Below are 25,053 nucleotides of genomic sequence, written 5' to 3' on the forward strand. Positions count from 1 at the left end.
ACAGCCATTTTTATTCCAAATTCTAAATTTAAGATGCATGTGCAACAACTACATATATGAAATCTACAAGTGGAAGGGTGTATCAGAATGCCATCTGGTGAGGGCGGGAAAGCCTGCCCTTTTTAAATATTCAGTAGTAAAGGTATTCAGGCTATCCGGTTTCTGAAAGTAAGATTTGCTAATCAGATCCCACTCTCACAATGCTCTATGCCTAAAAATCATACTGCACGCATCTACTTTGCTGTGACTGTCTCCTGACTTTACCAGCAGCTCAAGAAAAAGAGGAACACAGACTCCCTCCTACTCCTGCATCGTAAATTAAATCATTACCATAGTGTTTTCGCAATATACTTTTACATGGTGAATAATGTGTATATTGAAATATATAAAAAAGACAAACTAAGAACCAAAAAAGTCGGGCAATAATAAACTGAATCCTGCTGGTTCCTAAATATGTCTAAATGTTTTTCTGTGGGAACATTGTTTGGTTTTGGTAGAAGTGGAGCCTGTGTGCACAGTTCGGCGTGGTTTTGTCCCTATGGTAATGATCTAATTTACGATGCAGGAGTAGGAGGTAGTCTGTGTTCCCCTTTTTCTTGATCATTTCACTGACCCTGTTTTAACACAGACCCCTCGTTAAAATAAAAAGAACAGGTGCACCTGTTGTATAGGTTTACCAGCAGCTGACATATTGTGGCAGCAGGGCAGATTTAGGATCACGTACATTCTTGAAAACAGCTGCAAAATTCCAATTGGCAGAAGTGGCAATTTAACTATCTGCACATCTGGTTCAAACACCATAATATTTTACCCAAGCCGCCTATTGGGAGAGCACTATCTAAATATAAACCATGTCTAGTTAGGACAAGGTGGCTACTGAGATTACACAATTATACAGCCACAAGAATTGGATGTCATAATATAGCCAGCTTGGTAAGCAGTGACACACAGGGCCTGGTGTGTAATAGATGTCTGGCTTTGATGTACCCACAGCAACCATGCTAGGACCAGCCCAAGATGCTGACACCCCTGAGGAAGGTTGACAGCTTCACACAAGGAAAATGAACTCTCTGTGGGAGGTCCTATGGGGTGGGGTGCTTGAGAGACAGTTCTGCCATCACAATGGCCACATTGATTACTGGAGACTTTTTGATGTAGCAAGACTGAGAAAGAGGCTGGATTTAGAGTAGCCCTGCGGAGAGGTTCAGTCCAAAGGGTGGTAGAACCAACTACGATTTTGCCAGGGCTTGTAAATGCCCTGTTCCCCCTTCCTAATTCCTGTAGACAAGGCACTCTGGGTATTACATGACATGATAAATGAAATTTGTTACACAGGCTGAATTGGACCCCTAACAGAATTGCTTTGCACCAAGCCGTTCTAGCATTTTACCTAAATAATGAGGGGCGAGGGAGACCACCCCTCTTAGTTGATTCACATTTCAAACACCTTTGAAGAAGGATACATTGGAACCTGATTGATTCCATAGAGGTGAAGACCGGCTCTCCCAAAACATCCCAAGTACCTATTTGGGATGGCAGGCTGGTTGGACAAGGCCTATCGTGACCGAGAAACTGGTACCCATGAATCTGCTTAATGGAGTTGACAGAACCTTGAAAGTGCTCTCTGCAAACCTTAGTAATTTGAAAGGGCAAAATAAAGGACAGAACTTGCACCAGAGACCATGGACTGGGTCTCCCAGCAACCCCAGAACAAAAGAAGGTACCCCTAGATCTCTAACGCCGGTTTGGGCACCTACAACACATCCAAGCAGCTGCCAAGAAACTGCCAAAGTCATTTCCGACCTTGATACTCAACCGCATCTGCTTCTTAGGGTTTTACGTAATGTCAAAAAACTGCCATCTCCACAGCTGAGACCTGCTGAATCTCGTAGTGTCTCCAACTCGACAACTCCTGTCTCGTTACCAGCTTCTTGGAGCTTCAGGCTATCACTGCAGCAGTATCTGGAAGTCATGATGAGCCAGTCTAGCTCACTTGCTGATGAAGGCAAGTCGCCGCTTCTACACATCAGAGGCTGCTGAAGTGTCCAGCACTGCTAAACGGACATCCCCTGCCAATTTCCAGCATCTTTGGTCTGCAAGCCATCACTGCTGTCAAATCACACTATATTGTCAGAAAACACTATGAGGAACCTGAGAGCATCCTCACTTCTTTTCCGCCTGAAGCCTCCTTTTGGGTGGCCAGGGAAAGGTCATCTCTCCTGGATCCCGACTCAGGGGATGGATATGCGAGGGAGGATCACCTGGGTGGAGGAGACAGGGAGTGGGGAGAGGACATCTTTAGGTGAGACATGGTATCCCCCATTTCCTTTTCATAACAAGCCCTCTAGCCTCAAGTCTTTATAGGCTATTGTCAGCCATTTTCCTGTTCTTCCCCTAAGACATTCCCCAAGAAGCAACAATAGGAGAAAGAATAGCACATCCTCATTTTACTAATGCACACACCTGCTGAACTCAGTTGGGTACTGAGACGAGGAGGAGGACAGCATGAGTAAGACAGCATTACCGTTTCAGTAGTGAACGGTCTAGTCCTTTTTGGACCAATCATGGTGGCGGGAACTTTAAAAGCCAGAATCATTGTGGAAATGGAGGCATCTGCGTTTGGGTGCAGGCAGACCTCTCTGGATCTGCGGTGTGGCAAGCACACTGCTTGAGACCCATTCGAAAATGCAGAGTTTATGCAGTGGGACACTGGAGGCTGGTGGCAGGCCACGAAAGGGAGACTGGCGTGACTGAGCGAAGCAGTTCTAAGAGTCCCAAGCTGGAGGAGGAGCATCGCTGGATGAGCAAAGCCACATAGAACTGCTGGGAGAGTAAGTGAGGTACCGCACGGGATGGATAGATCTTGTGGCGGCACAGGACCTCGCACAACAGTCGTAAGCTCTAACTGTTGAGTGTACAAAGAAGGGGGAACACCGGGCTGGCAGGCGCATATGTGAAGCAGGCAATGAACATTAATTTGAACAGAAACAAACAGTTCTATGATTACCATATTTGATTGAAAGCAAAGATAAGTAATTTTGAATATCGAACAAAAAGAAAGCAGATTTTGAGCACTCTTGAATAGTGAGGGAAGTAAAAGAAAGAAAGTTTGTGAAGCGGGCTGATACAACAAACTGCATTATATGAGAAACGAGCATTGGCAAAAGCCAAGAGAATTCAAACCAACTGCATTATATGAGAAAACGAGCATTGGCAACAGCCAAGAAAAGTCAAGGAACTGTATGTTATAAGGAAACACACATTGGCAAAAGCCAGGGGAATACAAGAAAGTGTAACATGTGCATGGTGGCCAGCGACGCCACAGTGCAGTGTCAGAAGGGTTTGAAACAGGTGAATGAATCAAGCATCACTGTCAAGTTAAAGCAGTGGCCTAATGTTGATGGAAAAGCAGTCAAGAAGGGGTATCAGTTGCTTGACCTGCAAGGAGTGGACCGTGTGGTCCGACAACTGCATCTAGACCGAGTGCCCCCCTGCATAGAAAAGCCATTGAAAGCACCCATAAAGAAGCTTGTGTTTTTACACCAACCTCTTATGTGATTTTGAAGTTAAGAAATTGAACTGTCTATGTGGACTAGTGAAAAATGACGATATCAGAGCTGGGAAGTGTCCCTCAGAATTGCGTTGTTTTGAAAAGCTGGAAGATTTGAACTCTTGGATAAGGGAAGCCCTGTGCCTTTTGACCTATTGTGAACTTGGGGAGGGGAAGCTGATTATAAGCCAAGAGCTGGAAGAAGCTCTGAACTTTATTTTGAACACTACTCATTTTGATGCTGACATCCCTACACATTGTATACAGTTAGTTGTGAGGGCAAGTATAGGTTTTGGACACAGACATACATTTGCTTTGGACATCCTGACACAGACTATCCTTAGTCTTCTTTAGGTAGGGCAATCCCACCTTAGCATAGGGCAAGTTAGGCCTTACTCCATCCTGCCTTTTGAGTTAATAACATTTTGTGAATCAAACTTGAACCTGTTGTCTGGGTCTGCTTCATGATGCCTTCACAGCACCCAGACGCCTGATTCAATGCTAAATAGCGTGGCCCAGTGCGGTTGAGCCCTGAACGACAAGACAAAGGTATTTGAAGTGGTCCTGTACCCCTGGCCCACCCAAAGCGACCCTTGTGATTTGTAAGCCCTTTTTTTCTACCTTTTGAAAGACAAATTCATTAACTTTGACATGTTGCTGCTGAAATCTTTGCCTGAACACCCCTTTCTACAAACGGAGAGTGCCCCTTCATGTTAAATTCTGCTTTCTCTAGGTTTCCCTTAAATGGGTGGGTCAGTAGCATTTTTATTAGTTGTGTTCATTTTTATTAGTTTAATGATCATATTTCTATTTGACCTTGCTTGAACATTCTTATATTTTCGTACCATAGAACTATTGTTGTTTGGCTTCATTCTGTTCCAGCTCATACCTCTCCTGAACAGTGTAGCATATCCTTGGCCATGTTACTAAACGAGGAATAGGACCTCTATCTGATAGGCTATGCCTGTTTTACCTTTATGACCAGGGTCACTGCTGGTTTAGTAGTAGTGTGGGAATGAGTAGGGGTGTTCACAACTACCCATCCCTGTACTCCTGCAGAGCAGCAGACATTTTGTCACACACTGGTAGGCAACGGTTGGACCTGATAAAGACAGCAACGACAGCTTAGTCAGCCAAAATAATACACCCTGCAGGAAACACAAATGTTTTTTGATTTTTGCAAAATAGAACTGAACATGAACTCATTGAAGGGCCTGAAGTCCAATGCCCTTTGTGAGTTATGTAAGACGAGGGGACTCCACTTGGTGGTAAGATTAGCAAACCGGAAATGCTAAAAATGCTAGGGATATGCCACATTATGTAGAAGAGGATTTAACTCTGATATTTGATAGAGTCTTAGATAATTACAAAAGGAATACCACCCAGACACTGCAGGGCTCAACCAAGCAGAAATCTTTTTTAGACGAGCTGGGACTTATAGATTTGTGGAAAATTAGGTACGGGGAGGAAAGGGACTTCTTCTATTCACATGTGCACGCTATGTACATATGCATTAACTGTCTCCCGAAGATTAAATTACTAAATCGAACAATTGTCTGTGGACAATATAAAAATATAGGACCACTGTTCGAATGAGTTGTTGCTCAATGAGATCCGGAGGAACTCTGTAGAGCGGAGCTGTACTGTACCAATATCAATACTGATAAATACAATGGTAGCTTAAGAAGTAGAGTCATGTATCAATGAGTTCTTCATCCAGAATCCAGTGGGTCAGACATCACCTAATATTACGTGTGGAGTTACTAGTAGCTTGGAAGGTGCTTCATGTTTCGTGCTCCAAGAAGCATAAGGAGATGCTGAAAGAGGACATTTAGAGGAACAACATAAAAGAACAGGTTCTAGGAACGTTTAGAAAAGACTATCTCTGATCAGGGGGGCCAGGTTAACAATAGGTCTATGAATATGGTGGAAAGGGCCTTGCTGGTGAGGAACAAAAATTATATGAGAGATCCAATAAAACTGGTAGCTTTCTTGCCCGCTATCATAGGATGAAATGACACTGCAGAAACATACAGGTTGTATGAAATGAGGAGTGGGTGAGGCACTTCGAGGATAAAGCGAGACTAAAATCTTTCTAAGACTTTTACAGTAAACATTATGAGTTAGTGGAACTGGAGAGAGAAACACAAAGTAGAAAGTTAGATAGCCTAAGTGAAGCTCCCCAAGAATACCAATGAAAAGAAAATAAGAGTTAGAAAGACTGCATAAAAAGGAAGATGTTATACAAGCAATCTCAACCTTTAAATTGAATAAGGCTCCAGGCCAAAAAAGGATTACAATGCAATGTTATAAAAGATTCTCTAGTAAACCTTTCATGCCATTGGCAGAGCTGATTAACTCCTTTCCCCACTCTGAAAAGGTTTTCAAAATGATGGTGCAAGCCACAACAAGTGTTATCCACAAAATAGGGAAGGACCTTGAGAACTGTGGCTTTTATAGGACAATTGCTTTAACCTGGACTATACAATATTTACCAAAATATTGGAAAGGAGACTGGAAGGGATTATGGTGTCAATGATCCACCCGCATTAAGCAGTTTTTTATCAAGGGCAGGCAGGCATTCGATAACATTAGGAGAGTAGCTAGCCTTTTTGGCAAAATGATGAGATTACAAGACATCGCCTCAGTCCCCCTAGGCTTAAATACAGAAAAAGAGCTTTATAGGATTGAGCTGAGGGGTTCCAGAGAAAGCGCTGAGAGCAATGGATATAGGAGATAATTCTAGGGGCTAGATTAGAGCAGCGTGCTTCGATCCTGCTTTTAGAATGGGAGTGAATGGATGCTTATGGAGCAGTCAAAATTAGGAGAGGAGTGAAACAGGGGTGTCCCCTCTCATCTCTACACTTTGCCATCTGTGAGACAGGCATGGTATCAAGAGAGACACAGTAAATAAAGGTTTTAAAACAAATACTTTTGAGTCCAAGGTTCCTGGGTTGGTGAAATGCCTTTCTGGCCCTAACTCTAAAGGGATGGTTCCCTTAACTCATATTTCTAATGGCCGTCGGTGTCTAATAGTCCAAAACAAAAATCCGTCTGTGTATAAATATGCGTTAGCAGGAGCAGTGAAAGGATCGACTCCCACAGGTTGCCCAGGCGCCAGTGTTGAAACAAAAGGGCGGCATCCTACCATCCACATTTGGGTATTTACACATTATTTATGCAAACATATTTAATTTTTCATGTATCACTTGGCAGAGATATCTCTGGATCTATTATAACCTTAATGTTAAATAGTAGAACACTCAAACTGGTTCAGTTTTACACAGCACTTTTTATGTTGCTGTTAAGACTGTTTTTTTCTTTTTATTCTGTTTTTTTTTACAATAACTTTTTTTGAAAAAGGTGTTTTTCTAATTATAATCTGACATTTTTGAGTCGTCTGTCATAGTATTACAATTACAAAGACAACGGTGCAACGATAAGTGTGTGCAACAAACAACAATTAATGACAGAAAGCTGTGCATGTCTTGATTTCACATATTTGACTTAATTCAGGTGTCATTGTGCAACATACATTATTACATTAATGCAAGATAAAGGATCGAAGCGATATGAGCTCTGAACAAGTCAGGGCTCTGTTAGTACAAGAGAGTGCTAAGTGTGACACTACCATACAGGGTGCTAGATGTCACACTCCTTTTTCAAAGACCTCTCTGAGGTCTGATATGCCAGGCAGAAGGGGGACCCAGTTGTATTTCTACGTCAGGAAGTAAATCAAAGGCATGTGTTCTTGATGGGGGCTGCTTGAGCACATGGGGTGCAGCGTCTAGTAACGTTTCGGCTTGTGAGTACAATAGCCTTCTTTTAGGGCCAGGACAAGGGGGGTCATTCCGAGGTTGGAGGTAAGTAATGGTCCTTACCGGCATGGAGCAAATAGCGTGTCTGTGTAGTCAATGACTTTGAAGGCACAAGCTTTGCGCCATGCCGGTAAGGGCATTACCGCCATGCCGTTAAAGGCACAAAAAATGCTCTTAGCGGCATCATGCATAGCGCAGATTGCACTACCGGCATGAACCAATGCGGCATTAGCAGTGTCCGCTAATAACGGTCACCGTAAATAAGCGGAAACGGAAGTAGCGTCATCGCACAGGAACGGGAAGGAGCACGGCGGCCATCTTTAAAAACACTATCCATTGCCATCCTCAGCACACAGGACCTGTTGGACTCTGCTGTTTGTTGGACAATCTTCATCTAACACACCACAATGAGCGCTTCAACGAAGACGAGTTGGAGAAGCTAGCTGGGACCCTGCAGGAACATACTGAGATCGTGTTCGCCCACAGCATGAAGAGGGAGGCCATCATTAGAAAAAAAGAGATCTGGGCACTTGTGGCGCAGAAAGTGAGCGCAGTCGGGAACACCCCACTCACCATAAAAGACTGCAGGAAGTGTTGGGATGACTTGCGGCTGCTAGTACGGAACATACTATCTGCAAACAGGAGCCAGGCAATGGGAACAGGCAGAGGAGCCAGCTCCCCCATCAAGCTGTCCCGATGGGAAGACATCTGCGCCAGCATAATTGGCATCGAGGGGCTAGAAGGTGACAGAGACATGGAGTGTGGCGGCAAAACATCGGCAGATGGAGGTGAGTGTCCTAAGAAAACACTGTAATGCAGAGTCTGATGAAAGTCAACCAATATGTCTGTCCAAAGAGGCAAGCCATGGCCCAACACACACACACTCCCAGCAAAGTTGTCGGACGCATCACAGACACATGCAGATGCCTGCAGCAAGGCAATGCCGTACCTGACACATACCACACAAAATGTAAATGCCATAAGTCACACTGCATGGAGGCCCCAACAAATATGCATGTCACATACCATAGGTCTTGGCCAACATGAATGACCCCGACGTATGAATGCATAACCCACCCATGTATCAAACAACGTGATCATCCAAACTCAAATGCATAATACCCTCGATTTTGTGGATGATGAATTGTACAAATGTATGTATGATGCCTATCAAAACATCACTCATACCGTCCCTCTCTTCGACCCCCACAGGCTCAGACCATGACAGCGATGTCCAGGACTCAACCCCATCGAGAACCACACACCGGAAGAGGGCCCAGGATGAGGCCAACCAGCCTTCCACCTCGAAGGGCCAACCCAAGGCCCGCCATGCACCACCTGTGAAAACACATCAGGTTGTCAAGGCACTGGTGCTGCTGAGGGCCGTTGAGGCGGAAGTGCCAACACTTATTGCACAGCCACAGGAAACAGCCGAGGCTCTACACTCGGCAGAGTCCAGTTTGGCTGGGGAGGTGGCAGCCAAAGCACCCCAGGCTGAGGAGGAGGCACAGGATGAGGTATGTGTGCCCGTGGAGGACGATTCCTTGGAACTGCCCCGCACGCCCAGTCCACAGGCATCCCCCAAATCTCATCCCTCGAGTCAGACCATACCACCACCCCGGAGCAGTCTAGGCGGGAGTTAATTGAAGGGGCCATTAGTCCCATAGTGGAGAGTAGTGAGGCCGAGCATGACACCCAGGAACCGTCCACCTCCACAGGTGTTCCTGCAGGGCCGCGGCATTCTGAGCAGCTGACTGCGCTTGTGTGCAGTTCGTGGAGGACAACGCCCAGGCAAGGCAGGAGTGGCGGGAGAACATTGCCTCTCTAGGCAAGACAATCACAGACAACACCGCCTCCATGGACAAGATATTTGCGGAGAACACTGTGCCAATCTGCTCCCAGGGTGCCCAAACCCTACTGCTCCATCCATTGGGGGGCCTGTCTGACATTTTGGGGTGGGCTTCTCCCCCCACCCCAAATGGAGTGTGGGGGGGCACCTCAAGCAGCCCTCACTCGGGCCAGATTTCTGCCCGTATGAAGGGGCAAATGTATTTTCACTGGGGTGGGTGAGGTTCAGTAGACCACCAGGGATGGCTTGCCAGGGGGGGCATAAGTGTAGATTTGTTTTTGCTGGGGTGACCGTAGGTAACACATGTTTTTTATTTTGTTTACAGCTTTGTCTACGCAAGCAGCTGCAACGTTATGCGAGTACTGTTTTTTATTATTCTATGGTTAGGGCCCACTGTCACTGGGGTGGGCGAGACTGGGGCTGGATTGTTGGTGGTGTGGGTGGGAATGGGCCGTCTGGGCAGATATTTTGGTGGGCTGGGACACAATTGCAGGGGCAGGCCACAAATTGCCCCCATGCCAGCAGAACATTGGTGTTACCCTAGGAGCGGGTGTCTCCCATGTGGGTTGTCCGTCTGCAAGCCCAGGCTGCACCTCTGGCTCGGCTACGTTGCAGATGACACCTCCGAGGAGGAATGGGGATCCTGCCGGGGCTCCCTGGAGCTGCCGCTGTGCTTAGGGGACGGTACACCCACATGGTACATGGATGCCCAAGGCCAGGGACATCATCTCCAACCGCCCTGGAGTTGTGGCTGGGCTGCATTACAGCTTTTCCCTTGGGGGAGGTATTGGCACACTGCCGGGGCTCCATGGTGGGGAGAAGCTGTAACGCAGGCGAGCAAGAGCTCCAGCAAAGTCAGCGGTAATGTCTCTGGCCTGGGGCATCCTTCTCCCATATGGGTCTTTGGCTGGTCTTGTGGGTAATACATTCTGGGGAGATTTGCGCAAGTCAGACATCTTTGGATTCCCATAGGTGTCTTCTTTTCAGAAATGCATGGGGTTCCCTGTTTTCCTTGGTGGCTTGAACACCCTAGGCCCAAATCTGTAGGTTGCCCACATGAACAAAATGTGTTGTGCCGAAAGGCTTGGGGTTACCAGTGGGCATTTCTGAAAAGGGGTCACCCATGGGAATGCACAGAGGTCTGACTTGCGCGAAGCGCCCCAGAATTTATTACCCACAATCCCTGAAATTCAGCTGTCGGAAAAGACTTGGGGTAAGCCGCGTTTTAGGCTTTCCCCTTGGCGCCCAGGTAGGTGCACCCACACATGTGAGGTACCGTTTTTGTCGGTACACCTGTGGGAACGTTGGAAGGTATGACATTTATTGTGTTTTTGTGGTTTTCATAACGGTTTGACCCATTTGCTGATGCCCTTTGTCACACAACCCTTTTATTTCCCAAATGTGCCCTACATTTAGTCGCTGCTTTAGGCACGATACACTTTTGTAACCTGCACAAGTCGCCTACCCTAGAAAAGGTCTGCTTGTGCTCTTTCAAAAAATGTATGCTTGCCGTTCCTCACCACATTGGTTTTCCTGATTGACACATGCTAAGTACGTCTGTTCAGGCCGTAAGCATAAAACTCCTGTTTACCATGGCTCCGTTTTTGGCTTGTGGTATTGGTTGTTTTGTAAAACACTACAATAAAAGTGTGATTTCCTAACTGCAAGGGTTGGGGGAATGTAACAGAGCATTGTTTTTCTCAAAATTCATAGTAGCCATTGCCATACCAAGCCAACCATGTCCACCACATACCTTTTTTTCACTCATTTTCCACAAACTATGGAATTTTCCCCTACCTAGTTGTTGCCTGACCTGCGCAAATCACCCCTTCCTAAACTTGGAATTTTATCTACTTTTCAGAAATGTATGCCTTTCTGTCCTCCAATTCAGCTTTGCTACCCTTTTCTTCCATTCCGTCCACGCATGTGCAATTGGCAAAAATGGCCAAAATCGCCTACCTCTCACAAAACGGTTGATAACCACATCAAAATAATTTTTCGGTTCCACTCAACCTGTTATTGAAAGCCAGGTAATTGAGGAATTTCGCACAGCAAACCATTTGCTCCTAGCTCTTACAAGGACAAAACCACAGGCTTCTTTGTACATCATTTTATTGGCATTTTTTGAAAAAAAACCAAAATGTTCCCCCTTTTTGGTTATTTTCTCTCACCCCCCTACAGCAACTTAGGATTCCTGGGTGGCGTTACGACCACCTACATGTGGGGAAAAAAAGGGGCCAAATTTGGCTGAGATATCTCATGTAACAAAAAGTTACAAGGCATTGAATGGCGACATACCGAAATCACCAAAAAAGGCCTTGGCACTTGGTGGGGAAACCCATGGCACTTAAAGGGTTAAAAAACACAACATTCCACTTGTCAAACAGACAAAACAATCTCTGGGGAGGAGAGGAGGATGGGATGGGATATGGCCATAAAAAGCCCCAAAAAGTTGTTTTTATCTCTGATGTCCGCGAACAGTTCAGGGGCAGCCCTGTGTTGTTCGCAAACATCTCAGATGCTCAAGGGCATCCATCCATATTTTTGCATTACAGGGTTGGCGAAAAGCCGTTTTTGGACGGTATATAACTTTGGCTCCACTCAATGAAACTGTATTAAATCTTGTGATATCATTTTAGTGGCAGGGGGTCTCCAAATATTTGAAAGGCATATACATTTGGTGCCGTTTCATGAATATGCACAAACGTTTGCAAAAAGATTCAAGACCCAGATTTTGATGTTTTTGCAAGGTTTGGTCGGATTTTGTGACAGAGAAAAATTAGAGGGGGTTTCAATATTTTTAGATGGGTTATAAGTTTGTTGCCATGAATGTGCATAACATATTTTAGAAAGATTATATACTGAACCTTGAATTGTTCTGCAAAGTCTGAACTACAACAGTTACTTATTGAATAACCAGCGCTGAGGTGAACAGGGGTCACACTCCTATCCGAAACCTAACACTTGAAGAAGGAAGGGCCTCTTTACAAAAAGAACCCCATTACAAGCAGCATGGTAATACTAGGTGAAGCGCAGTGATCTACCCACTCTACCACCATGCAATTATTTGACAATCATGTATTGCAATTTGATTATTGGGCCATGCAGCATGGCCAAACCCTAGGTTTGAATGGGAAGAAATATTCTGCTTGCGGCTACAGCCTGAAGTGCTGTACTGAATTACAACAAACTTGCGTTAGGAGCATCAGCAAGGACCTGAAAGCACTGTTTGGTGTTTTTTTTTCCAAAGTGTCCAAAAGTAAGCACACATAATAGTGATACAAGTTTGTGCACACTACATGTAAAACTCTTTTATAACTGCATATAAACAGGTTACATGCTACCTACCCAGTGTAACCTGCAAAAAAGGCTTACTGTCATTTTTCCTATCTGCTATGATCAAGTATCACTTCCGAAGCTGTGTGCTTTCCAAATTTTCATTTACCCATATTACTAATTAAAATGTGCAAATTGTCATTCTCTTCATTCATTCTGTCATTTTTGTAACCACTGGCACCATGTATCCACATTTCAAGCATAATAGCAGTTCATACATTATAGTGCATAAGATGTACATACAGTTTCCTTTATGTACATTCTGGCCATTTTACATAGAATCTATCAATTGTACTTGCTTTAGAAATGATTACAATAGTAATCAGACTCAGCACACATAGCTTTCTAACAAAGTGTAATTTCATGTTAAAAGATGGGAGAAATAACAGTATGATTATAAATGGCAAGAACCATATTCAAATGCATGCAATACAAGCAATATATGTTTTTCTGTTCTACGTTGTGATATGGGTGAATGAAAACTTGGAAAACACACACCATTGAAAGTGACACTTGATCTTAGCAGATGAAAGAAATGACAGCATAACATTTTTACTACTTATCCAGGGTAAGTAGCAGGTACCCTGCATTGCAAATCCATACATTGCATGCTTTTCAACAGAGTTCCTGCAATTTACCCCGTATAAGTAGCAAGAAAAACATACTGTTATTTCTCCTATCTCCTAACATCAAATAACACTGCTTTAAAAAGCCAAGTGTGCTCTGTGTGCTTACTATTATAATAATTTCCAAGTTAATTTCAACTGACAGATTCTAAGTAAAATATCCAGAATACACATAGACAACAGGAAATGCATGTACATGCTATGCACAATTAACAGAAAGCAATATGAAAACAAAGAAATACATGTCTACATTAACAAGAATGCTATTAACACACATATAAACTAACTTCTTTATTTGACAATTGCAGTGAAGACCACTCTCCTGAAAACCAGCAGCATCTGAAGTACAAAACAGAACTCAGAAGAAACCGACTCTTTGCATCCACAAATGTAAGTACAATACAATGTTGTAACTGTTACTCAAACACTGTAGAATTCTAGTATTGTAAAACAATTGGATTAACCCTGCAGCATTAGATTCAGTAATACTGATTGCACCTCAGCAGGTTCACACTTTGTATAGTCATTTGAACACTACCAAGTAACACACAAATACGAGAATAGCCTTCCCAACCTGAAGTAACAGCGCATTCCACAATCACACACCTCTACAGACATGCCTACCATCATACTCAGACACTCATGTACAATGCACACATACATTGCACAACGTCACAACCCACACTTTCTTTTTTTCTCCAACAAACCCCAAAGAAAGCCTACCAAAAAGCAACTCTGTAGAAAGCAACACAGAAGTAGAGCAAATCAAAATAAAAGTGTACAAAATAAACATCCACCTCTAGCAGAATTTCAACAAAAAGTTCAAACAAAACAGCTAATACAGTCATTAAGAAAAACAAAAGCAGCTTCCAGTAAAGAAACGTTGCCTCCTCTTTCAAAATGTTAAACTAAACAGAAAGTTATTAAAAAGACTGCAGCTACCACTAGTGCTATCACGGCACCTATAAATCTTGATGTAGCCACAAGTAAGCATACCAAAAAAATTATTTTACAAAAAATGTTCCCCCACAGAGTCCTTCAGAACCTTATAAAAACAAGAGAGAAATCATGCACAACCCTTAAAACCTACCATAGAAACTTAATCCTGGAAGCTCTCATAGACAGTGCAATCCTTTTCAAAAAGGAATTATTTATTTTAGTTTTAATCAGAATGAAACCACTAACAAAACTAACTACTAAACTACAAAAAAACTTTCTCAAACAGAATATCAACAAAGATAGCTTTGCAAACATCTGTGGAGGTGAGTGGAGTCACACCACCAGCACAGAACCATATTTCAATGAAGTAGCATACAAACAAAAGCAAAGAAACCCAATTGCCATACATAGCAGTGGACGACAGTATGAAAAACCTAATAATACCATTATAGAACAAGAAACGCTGCTCAAAAATATATCCCTAGAAAACTTAGTATCAACTCTCAATTCAACTGAAGGAATGTGTCCAGTCTACAAATGGCCATGCACATCAATGTGTAACATAAAAAAAACTATCTTTCACATCTTTACGCCAGCTCCTCAATCAGTATGTGAAAGGCAAAGACAAATTGAAAATAAAACTATTATAAACTATGGACTCCTGTCCAGTGTGAAAATACACAGGACTACAAGGACATTCATTAGCCTGCATTTCTGGACCTATTTGCAAAAGCACCTTCCACCATATCAAAATGATAGCAACACACCATTCAACTGTAAGAAATCTGGTTCATAAACTGTACTATGCCAAAAGTCCTGCTTTAGCACTAGGCAATTTAAATAACAATCTTCTACATGGTACAGCTAAAGAACTACTGGAAGAAATAGAGCATATCCAGAGAAAATATTTTGGAAGTGAAAGCCACTTACAAAATCCAATAGCTTTACAAGAGACTAGCAACAACTTTACAGATGGCAACCTTCTGCGAGACACATACAAAAAAGAAATACTAAAGTTTAAAAGCACATCTGCTGAAGTACCAGACCATGTGTGTGTGTGTGTATGTTGCCACAGAACTTTTTATAAGAATAGCACAAAAACTGTAGACACAATGTACAAAATAGAAGACAATTAAGATTCCAAGTGGTTCCAATTAGCTCTCTATCCTATGCCAGAAAACAAATACAAAATTACTAACCCCTTAATACTTTGCAGTTATTGCACTGCAAAACTTGACAACAACCAAATACCTTCACGTGCTATCACAAATAACTTGGAATTATTCCCACTACCAAAACCACTGCAACAACTTCACTTGTATGAAAGCATCATAATTCAAACAGTGCACCCATTTCAAGCAATAATATGCTTTCAACCAAAAACAGCAAAACTACCTCCCTCTGAATTACTGAAAGGCATTCGTGGCAAAGTAGTTTATTTGCCATTAGATCTCAAAGAAAATGTACTCACTCTGGGAGTGCAACGTCCAATAGATCAATCTTTGATTATCTTAGTAAATGGCGTACCTACAAAAGATTAAAGAAATTGGCAACAACTCGTGGACTTACATAAAGTTAGAGAAGCTTTGCATTATCTAAAAGACAACAATGAATACTACAAAGAAACAAATATTGAAGAAAACCTGAGGGAAACCACCGAAATAATTCAAGACTCGTCAGGAACTGGTCAATTTCAACTTCTAGATCCTACTACAGAATCCAATATTTTAGACCATTATACAATTACACTCTAAAGACACCATAGATGATGCACTGGAAACTTACCAAATGCGACAAGCCAGAGGATCACCAATCAGCATATGGGAAGAAAGTATAGAAGCACAAGCCTTTCCTCTACTCTTTCCTACTCGAAAAGGAGGAAGGTACGATGAAAGACCCACACAAATAACAGCATCGGAATACTGCTCATTACGAATGTATTCTGAAGACCCCAGATTCAGTCAAAACGTGGAATACATATTCCACCTTCTCTTTGAAAGTGAACTAGCAACTCTATGCTACAGAGTTGCACACACATTAAAATCAGGTACCAATTTTCAAAATATGTCAGCTACGCAATTACTACAAAAAGTGCAAGAAATAGATGAAGTTTCACAGTCAAGCATTACAAATGTTTTAGCAAACATGCGTGGTACGAAAGAATACTGGTTCCGACGTCATGCAGATGTACGCTGTATGATAAGAAACCTTGGCCCACCCACTTGGTTTGTGGCATTAATTTGTGCAGAATATGCATGGGAAGATTTACACGATTTCCTACACATAGCAAACAAAAACAAAACAAATACAGATATAAAAACACCAGGAGAATTTTGCTCTCTACATCCTGTAAATGTACCATCATCACTTCATTGCTATGCTACACTTCATTTGTAATAAAACTGCTCCTCCTCTCGGAGAAGTGCAACACTTCTTTTGGAGAAAAGAATACCAAGCCAGAGGACCACCACACGTGCACATGCTTTTGTGGATTAAAGACGCTCCTAAATCTAGTCAGGACAGTGATGCCACTGTTTTGCAGTACATCCAAAAATATGTCACTTGTGAAATCCCTTCACAAACGACACATAGTGACCTTCATGCACACATTTTACAATTTCAAAGGTACAAATGTGGGAAGCATTGTCTTCGCACATATAAAAAGAAACTGAAATATTGCACCAAATGCCGCTTTGATTTCCCTAGACCAGTTTCAACAACAGGTCAAGTAAACAACTTCATGTCTTCAGTTAGACATAGTGTCAAAGGTAAATCACCTAAGAACACATATTACATAAAAAGAACAGAAGGATCAAAATACATCAATGATTACAATGAAATCATTGCCCTCCTAGGGAATGCAAATATAGATGTGCAGTACATTGCAGACAATTCCACTGTAGTTGCAGGATATGTCACAGCCTACTTAACCAAAGCAGAAAAAACAGAGCTCAAAGACCTCTGGGATGACATATCATCTGACAAAACACTATCACAGAAATTGTACAGTTGAGGCATAGAAATGCTCTCCCATAGAGAATGTGGCTGCTATGAAGCCGCAGAATGTTTATCCTGTACTGCCTTGTATGGAAAATCTGAAAATATAGTATAGCTAAGCCTTGGTCCTGCTAAATCTAGAAAAAGAGTTCTCAAATCATACGAAGACATAGAAACGATAGCCAAAAATGATCCCAACAGCCAAGACATTTTGAAAAACAACTTACTAGACACATACTACCCAAACAGGAGTATCACTTTGGAAACCATGTGTCTATACCACATAGCCCAAAACTTCAAATACAAAAATAATATTAAACCAGATGAGAAGAAAGGTAGGTACAGAGTGGAAAATTGTGAAGGCAGCTTAGTGAAACTTACCAAACGAAGCTTAATTAATCATATGAAATTGTCATTAAAAACTCAACATAAAGAATTGTATTGCATGTCCCTGCTACAACTTTTTAAACCATGGAGAAAAGAAGAATATTTACTAGATACCTATGATTTCTATGAAGACGGTTTCAAAGCAAATGAAAGCACTATAACACATAAACTTTACACAGTACAAAACAATGTTGCACAATGAACAGCAACAAGAAGAAGAACTCGATGTGCAACTAGATGTGGACACTCCTGACAGCAGTCAACCTTCTGTGACAGGAAGCCAAGAACCACTTGGACAGCCACTAATAGCAAATGAGGCAGAATTAGCCATGACTGAAGGGGAAAACACCATGTGTCAGTATGAGAAATCTACAGAAGACTTTGCTCTACTAAAATCACAACTAAACAATGAGCAGCGTAGCATTTTCCAAGAAATAACAAAACAAACTGAACATGATGGGCAGCATGAAACAAAAAATTATACCTGTCAAGACTACAAACCTATACTGCTATACGTGTGTGGTCAAGCTGGTTCAGGCAAAACATTCTTAATCAAAATCATCAGCAAGTTCCTCCAACAATTGACAAACAACAAACTGTTGGCTGTTGTAACTGCCCCCCACAGGTTTAGCTGCCTAGAACATAGACTGTGTCACTTTACACCGATTACTACTCCTTCCAGTAGAACACCAAAACAAATTAGACTATTAAAAACTTTCTCCAGAAGCTGCAATGTAATTACGCAGAGTTTTCAAACAAATGAAAATGCCGCTAATAGATGAGGTAAGCATGGTTTCCAATCTAATGTTAGCCTTCATTCACCTCAGATTGCAAAAGTCCTGAAAACAGACTATGAAGAACTCTTTGGGGGAAAACACATTATAGTTTTCGGAGATCTTCTTCAATTAACACCAGCTAAAGGTGAACCTATTTTTAAAACCTTAGGGCACAAACTATGCCGTAAAACTCTGGGCAGCATAGTAAATGTCAACCTTTGGCAACATTTCCAATACAAAGAATTAACTGAAAACATGCATCAGTCTGCAGACCTCACATACGCCAACATTTTAAAAAGTATTAGAGTTGGTGTACTATCTCAAGAAGCACAATCTATAATAAAAACCAGGCACATTCATGCACTCTTTTAGGCAGAATCATATGCAGTACCCTTTGGGAACACCACACACAATTAAGACTACAAGTGTAAGTACAATTTCACCTTTCGTACAAGCATGTACTACATAGTAAAGTGGTAGCGATGGCTGAGCAGCCAGACTTATCTCAAGAGTAAAGTGAGCAGTATCAGAAGTTACACAAAGGACAGCAATTAGTATAGTTCAAACAAACACTGATTGAAGGTTTCTGAGTAAAAGAATATACATTTATTTACACCATCTGTTATAAAACAGTTCACTATTATAAAACAGTAGAAAACCACAATCCTAATACACTACAATAACCCCCAATCAATTCTGGACAAGTTAAGCTCAAAATGAAGTGTGAGCAAAATGGCACTGCAGCAATTTAAAAGGGAGGTTATCCAAAATCAACAACACCAACAAGTGATAGGCAGGGCAATCTAGAAAAGGCTTACTACAACTAGGATTCAAGTCAATAGGCCTGGGCCAATGTTAATGGTTCAGACTCTTCACAGAGGATCACACAGTTCAGAGTAGTTTGCAGTTAAGTATTTGCCAAGAGTTCAAAACGAAGTTGGTCGGAAGAAATGTTATTCAAAGGAGAAGAGGAGGGCACGCCTTCAGAGAGGCGAAAGATTTCAAACACTTTCACCGAGGTCAGACGGAACGAACGACTGAATTTGCACAGTACCTTAAATGAAGAAGAATGCTGTAGCTGAGGCGGTTCCTGGCAGTTCCTGCAGGCTCACGGTTCCTGAAGTGACTGTCGTGGTGACAAGAGGGAGGAAGACTGGAGGGTCCTGCACTGCCCAGGGAAGAAGCCAGCAGCAGAGCAAAGCGTTGAATAAAAGGTGCACTCCTTAAAACCCAAACAGGTTCCGTTCCTCCTGGCTATCCGGTTCACTGCAGCGAGGCACAGCAAATTCGACCAGGGGAGGGAGGCCGGCGTTTGGTGTTTGGTCGGGCTGGTTGGTCCTACCAAGCTCAAGGGAAGAAGATTCCTTGCAGACCTTCTCTGTCATCTGAGTTTTCGGCGATTCAGACCTGCTTCACTGGGATGTCCAGTAGTTGCAGCAGTCCTCTTCCTTCAGCTCCTCGTTAGTTCTCTGGTTCCAGTGGCGACTCTGTCTTCCAAGTCCCAGAGACCTGCTTTTAAGCAGTTTTAGCCCATTCAAACAGCCTGGCTGTCAATCACACAGCAGGGTGGCTGTCCTGGCAGGACAGCCACCTAGCCAATCAAACTAGAGTGCGACTTGGGTCTCCAAGAAGACCCTGTGCAGGGTGCCTCAAACCCCTCCCTCACATCCTGTCCACCCAGACACTCAGGCAGAAGCCAGCCAAAGGACGGCGAACAAAGGAACCAAGCCTGGTTTGGCGCGCAGAGTAAAACACAAGAAAGACCTTTACAAAAAGCAATGGCGAATAAACCCAACCGGAACCAGATAAAAATAAAAGGGGTCCAGTGGATAAGAGTTTGAGGCTACCACCATAGCCTCTAACAGTACTGAGGCTATTTTCATAGTCCGCGGTAGAATAAAAATGGTAGATACCACTGCCACCAGCCAAATCTTAGAGAAAGGGGAACGAAATAATGTTCCATGAGAATCAGACAAAAAGGGATAACTATTAACCCTTCCAGTACTCTATGGGAAGATAGGGTGTACTGGGTCTGTCATTTTAAGAAGACTAGTAAAGTCAGTAGTCAGTCCCAGAAAATGGAGTTTAACAGTGGGAAGTCTAAAAAGACAACCCTGTGTCACTGCACTAAAGGTGCTGTTGGACACACAGTAAAAATATGATGCCTATGGAGTGGGTGAGACTCCATAGTCCATGAGCACAAAAAATGTACAATACATAGCAAAATATATGTAAGAGTGGGAAAAAAAGGCTCACACTCTTACCAGGTGAAAAAAATAAATCCTAGAAATCCAGCAAAGCTGGTTGAGGGACTCAACAGGTAAGGGAAATTAGCCATTCTGGAGAATTCTCGCTAACACTCACACCCTCCCCCCATCCCCCAGACTAAGGGACAGGAGGATTTAATCCACTCCTGGATGAATCTCTTCACTCTAGTCGGTTATAAACATCTTAGCGAAACCATCAGCATTTTGGTGGTGACATCCTGGCCTGTGCTCAATGGTGAAATCAAACCCTTGCAGGCAGATTGACCATCTTAGTAGTTTTGGGTTATCACCTTTCATTTGCATTAACCATCTCAAGGGTTGGTGGTCTGTCTGAATCACAAAAGTAGATCCATACAAGTATGGTCTAAACTTCTTCATAGACCACACAATAGCAAGGCACTCACACCCAATGATTGCCCATCTTGTTTCAGGGTCCTTCAGTTTTCTGATGATGAAGCAAATGGGGTGCTCCCTACCTTTCTCATCCAGTTGACTAATGACTGCACCTATACCTGTATTGGATGCATCTGTTTGCACAATGAAGGGTTGGTGATAATCAGGAGCTCTTAGGACTGGAGCTTGACAAAGGGCTTTCTTCAGGTTTTCAAAGGCTTGAGTGCACTCCACATTCCATCTGACATTCTTAGGGAATTTGGAGAAGAAACTACATTCAAGGGAGAAGCTATGGTGCCATAGTTCCCTATGAGATTCCTGTAGTACCCAGTGAGACCTAGGAAGGCTCTCACCTGTCATGATTCCTGCCCCTCATATCCCCAGCCCTCCAAGATGTCAGGCTGGAGCCAGGCCATGATCACCTACATGGCCCTCAAGGGCCTCTTCATCCCTCCAAAGACCCACTTGGAGTCAGACTTGGCGCTTGTGGCACCTGACTCACTCACTCCCACAGGATAACATTTAGGATTGGACTTGTAGTGCATTGATGGGGACAAGATGGATGCCCCCACATATTTCGTTCCCAGAAGTGCATGTGCAGTCTAGTCTTTTGGGTGTGGTTCAGCCCAGAGACACCTGGGGTACCCAGAGACTATTTAAACCACGCCCAGGCTGAGAAACATGCTTTGTGTTTTCTGCACCTGCAGCGTGACACTCACTGTGTTCGGATCGGTCTCCAGTAGGCCTGCATTTTTCTTCTGCGCTTAGCTCCTGCAAGAACAAGAACACCGTTAGGAACAGCCTTACCTTGTGGCGCTTCTGCCCATCATTCATCGCTTCTTCTGTTCTGCGGGTATCTTCGGCAGTGTCATTCCCATCCCGGCACGCCGCTTCCTAAGGAAAAGGGAAAAGAACAGAAAAAAGGCATTAGTAAGCATTCCGCAAATCTTCGCTTATTTTTAAAGACTGTATGAGCTTCAAACGCTTACCTAAATCCCAGCCGCTCTGGGGGAACTCTGTCTCCGGAACTTCTCATCCATCTGCAAGAGGGAAAAGACACTCCAGGTTAGCGTGGAAACATCTAGAGGCACCGCATACCACGCTTACTCACCACATTTTTTCTTCATAACCGGCATCCACGCTGAAAACGTCGCGGCACCTAAAAGACACAGAAAAAGAACTCAGTTCAATACAAATAAGAAAGGGTCGCATCGCGCATCGCGCTCTCACTCACCTTCAGCACTACTCATCTCAACAGCACGTCGCCATCCCCGGACGCCGGCCATCATCTAATGAAGGAAAGGAACGAAGTTAGAGAACTGTGCAAAAGACTCATTATACTTACCTGTCGGACTCCTGCCAGTGAAGTAACTAGGCAGCAACGAGCCCGCATCAATCAACGCGCCCCTGCGCTGAAAGCAGGACGGAGAGCACACTTTCCAAGAAAACAAGGTGAGCTGTGGATCAAAGGGAAGGGTTGGACCCCGGGGAAGAAGGGGTTCAAGCACACAGAGACAATAGGGAGTTAAACTCTACCAATCCTGTGTTTCAGGCCCAGTCTCCAGTCGAGTACAATCCAGGGAAGGGTTTGAGGTCGTAAGAGGTCAGAACAGGCTGAGTGACATCCCCGTGGATACCAGGTGAGCGTTGCACACCTGGGTTTGAGTAGTAGGGGTGGCCCAGTTTTGTACAGCCTGTACTTTGCTAGGCAATGGCCTTATTTCACCTCCTCCTACCTTATGACCAAGGTAGACCACTTTGCTCTGACCAATTTGACATTTACTTGCCTTTATGGTCAGATGGGCCTGCTCAAGAGTATGCAATACATATCCTAAGTGGTCAACATGTTCTTTCCAAGTAGGGCTGAACACTGCAATGTCATCCAAGTATGCCATGCAGAAGTCCTCCATCCCATCCAGAACTTGATTAACCATCCTTTGGAATGTATCAGGTGCATTCTTTAATCCATAACCTTAAACTGGTAGAAGCCTGCTGGGGTTGAAAATGCAGTTTTCTCCTTGGCATGGTCTGTCAGGGCTATTTGCCAATAGCCTGATGTTAGGTCAAATGTACTGAGGTACTTGGCTGAACCAAGTTTGTCCACCAGATCATCTGTCCTAGGTAAAGGATGGGCGTTAGCCTTTGTGACTGCATTTGGAGCTCTATAGTCCACACAGAATCTCAACTCCTTGGATCCTGCCTATGGCACTAGCGCAACTGGACTAGACCATGGGCTGATAGAGGGTTATATTACCCAGAGATCAAGCATCTTGTTGACCTCTTCCTTTATGTGGGTTCTGACATTATCTGACATCCTGTAACCTCTGCTTTTAACTGGTAAACAGTCACCAGTGAGAATATCATGCTGGCCCCAAGGGGTCAAGCCTGGTGATAGTGAAAACAGGGAGGCAAACTGATTTAACAGAAACGCGCACTCCTCCTGTTGTTCCAGTGTCAAATTAGAAGAGAGATTAACTCCTTCTATTTTCTCATCTAAAGGTTGTCCAAAGAAGAGATCAGGTAGAGGCTCACTCTCTTCCTCCTCTTGAGCTGAAGCTAGAAGCAAAGCTCCCACTTCTGATCTGGTGACATATGCCTTTAGACGGTTGGTGTGAAAGACCCCGGGGGCCTCTTTAGGATTGCCTACATCCACCAGATAGTTGCCCTCTCCAAGTCTTCCCACAACCTTGAAGGGCCCTATCAATGTGTCCTGCAAGGCCCTGTGCCTTATAGGTACCATAACTAAAACTTGCTGTTCTTGAGTAAACGCAACCATGTTGGCCTTCTGGTCATGCCAATGCTTCACCAGGGCCTGACCTGCTTTAAGTTATCTGATGCTTCTGTTATCATGTGTGTCATTCTCCTCCGGAGACCTAACACATAGTCAGTGACTCTCACTGGCTTGGGAGAAGGAGCATTCTCCGACCCCTCATTAATTAGGGCCAATGGGCCTCTAACTGGATGACCATAGAGAAGCTTAAAGGGACTAAATCCAACTCCCTCCTGAGGGACATCTCTATAAGCAAATAGAAGTCATGGCAGTAGAAGGTGTTAGGCAGAATCTCTGGGGCGTGGCTTGGAGCCAAAATGGTCGGTACGGCTCCGTGAGAGCTCCCGGCTGTCGCCACACATCCGCTGAAAATGCGTTGGTGAAGAGAGATCCGCAGCACACACGAGCGGTGTATCTGATGGCGGAATTCTCTCCGCATATTTTGCACTAGCCCCGGTCCCGCTGCGGGCTGGGGAACTGAAGCAATTCCGTGGGATCGGCGGTGAAGGGGGAAGGCGGGAGCCCGCACACAAGATGGCAGCCATCGGGCCCTGGTAGTCCTTGGAACCGATGCGTAGCGGATAGGAGAGCACCGTGACTCTTGGGCTGCAAACCCCTGGGGGTCCCGTGGGGCTCAGCGATCCCGGAGCGGGAGCAAAGGCCGATCCGCGGCCACAGAGCATGGCCCCCAATACGACTGTCAGCCCCGCCCGCCCCAGCAAGAGGGAGCTGCGGGAGCGCGAAGCGCTGCCATCGGGACGACTACATTGGCGCCTGATGGTCCGGCGCCCTGGAGGGAGAGCCGCGGTCAGGAGGCTAATGGAAAGGGACTCGATCGTGACGTCCTGGGCACGGTCCTCGGGGTGACTTGTTCGGCACCCGGCGGCTTCCTGCTCAGCGTGGCAAGCTGCTCCGCGAGCCCCGTGGAGTACAGCAAAGCTGAGCCCAGCGAGCCAGGCGGGGAGCTGCCCTCGGGGTGACTGGTTCGGCACCCGGCGGCCTCCTGCTCAACGTGGCAAGCAGCTCCGCGAGTCCCATGGAACACAGCAGAGAGAGCGGAGCGCAAAGCTGAGCCCAGCGAGCCGGGTGGGGAGCAGCCCTCGGGGTGACTGGTTCGGCACCCGGCGGCCTCCTGCTCGACATGGCAAGCAGCTCCATGAGTCCCGTGGAGCACAGCAGAGAGAGTGGAGCGCAAAGCTGAGCCCAGCGAGCCAGGCGGGGAGCTGCCCTCGGGGTGACTGAGTCGGCACCCGGCGTCCCCCTGCACGACTAACACAGCGGGGCTTCTGGCTACCTTCCCCCGAACCGAACATAGACACCGGCTGTTAGCCAGCAGCTAATAGAG

General features: G+C 44.4%; 1 protein-coding gene across 1 annotated transcript in view; it reads right to left on the reverse strand.

Moving 5' to 3' along the window:
* The window catches only part of LOC138452842 (uncharacterized), a 251,166-nt gene that overhangs the window by 139,100 nt on the left and 87,013 nt on the right, over positions 1–25,053 (reverse strand). The gene's annotated exons all lie outside the window — the stretch shown is intronic.

This window comes from Ambystoma mexicanum, chromosome 4p (assembly GCF_040938575.1).
Source record: "Ambystoma mexicanum isolate Mex_15411 chromosome 4p, UKY_AmexF1_1, whole genome shotgun sequence".
Taxonomy (NCBI): Eukaryota; Metazoa; Chordata; class Amphibia; order Caudata; family Ambystomatidae; genus Ambystoma; species Ambystoma mexicanum.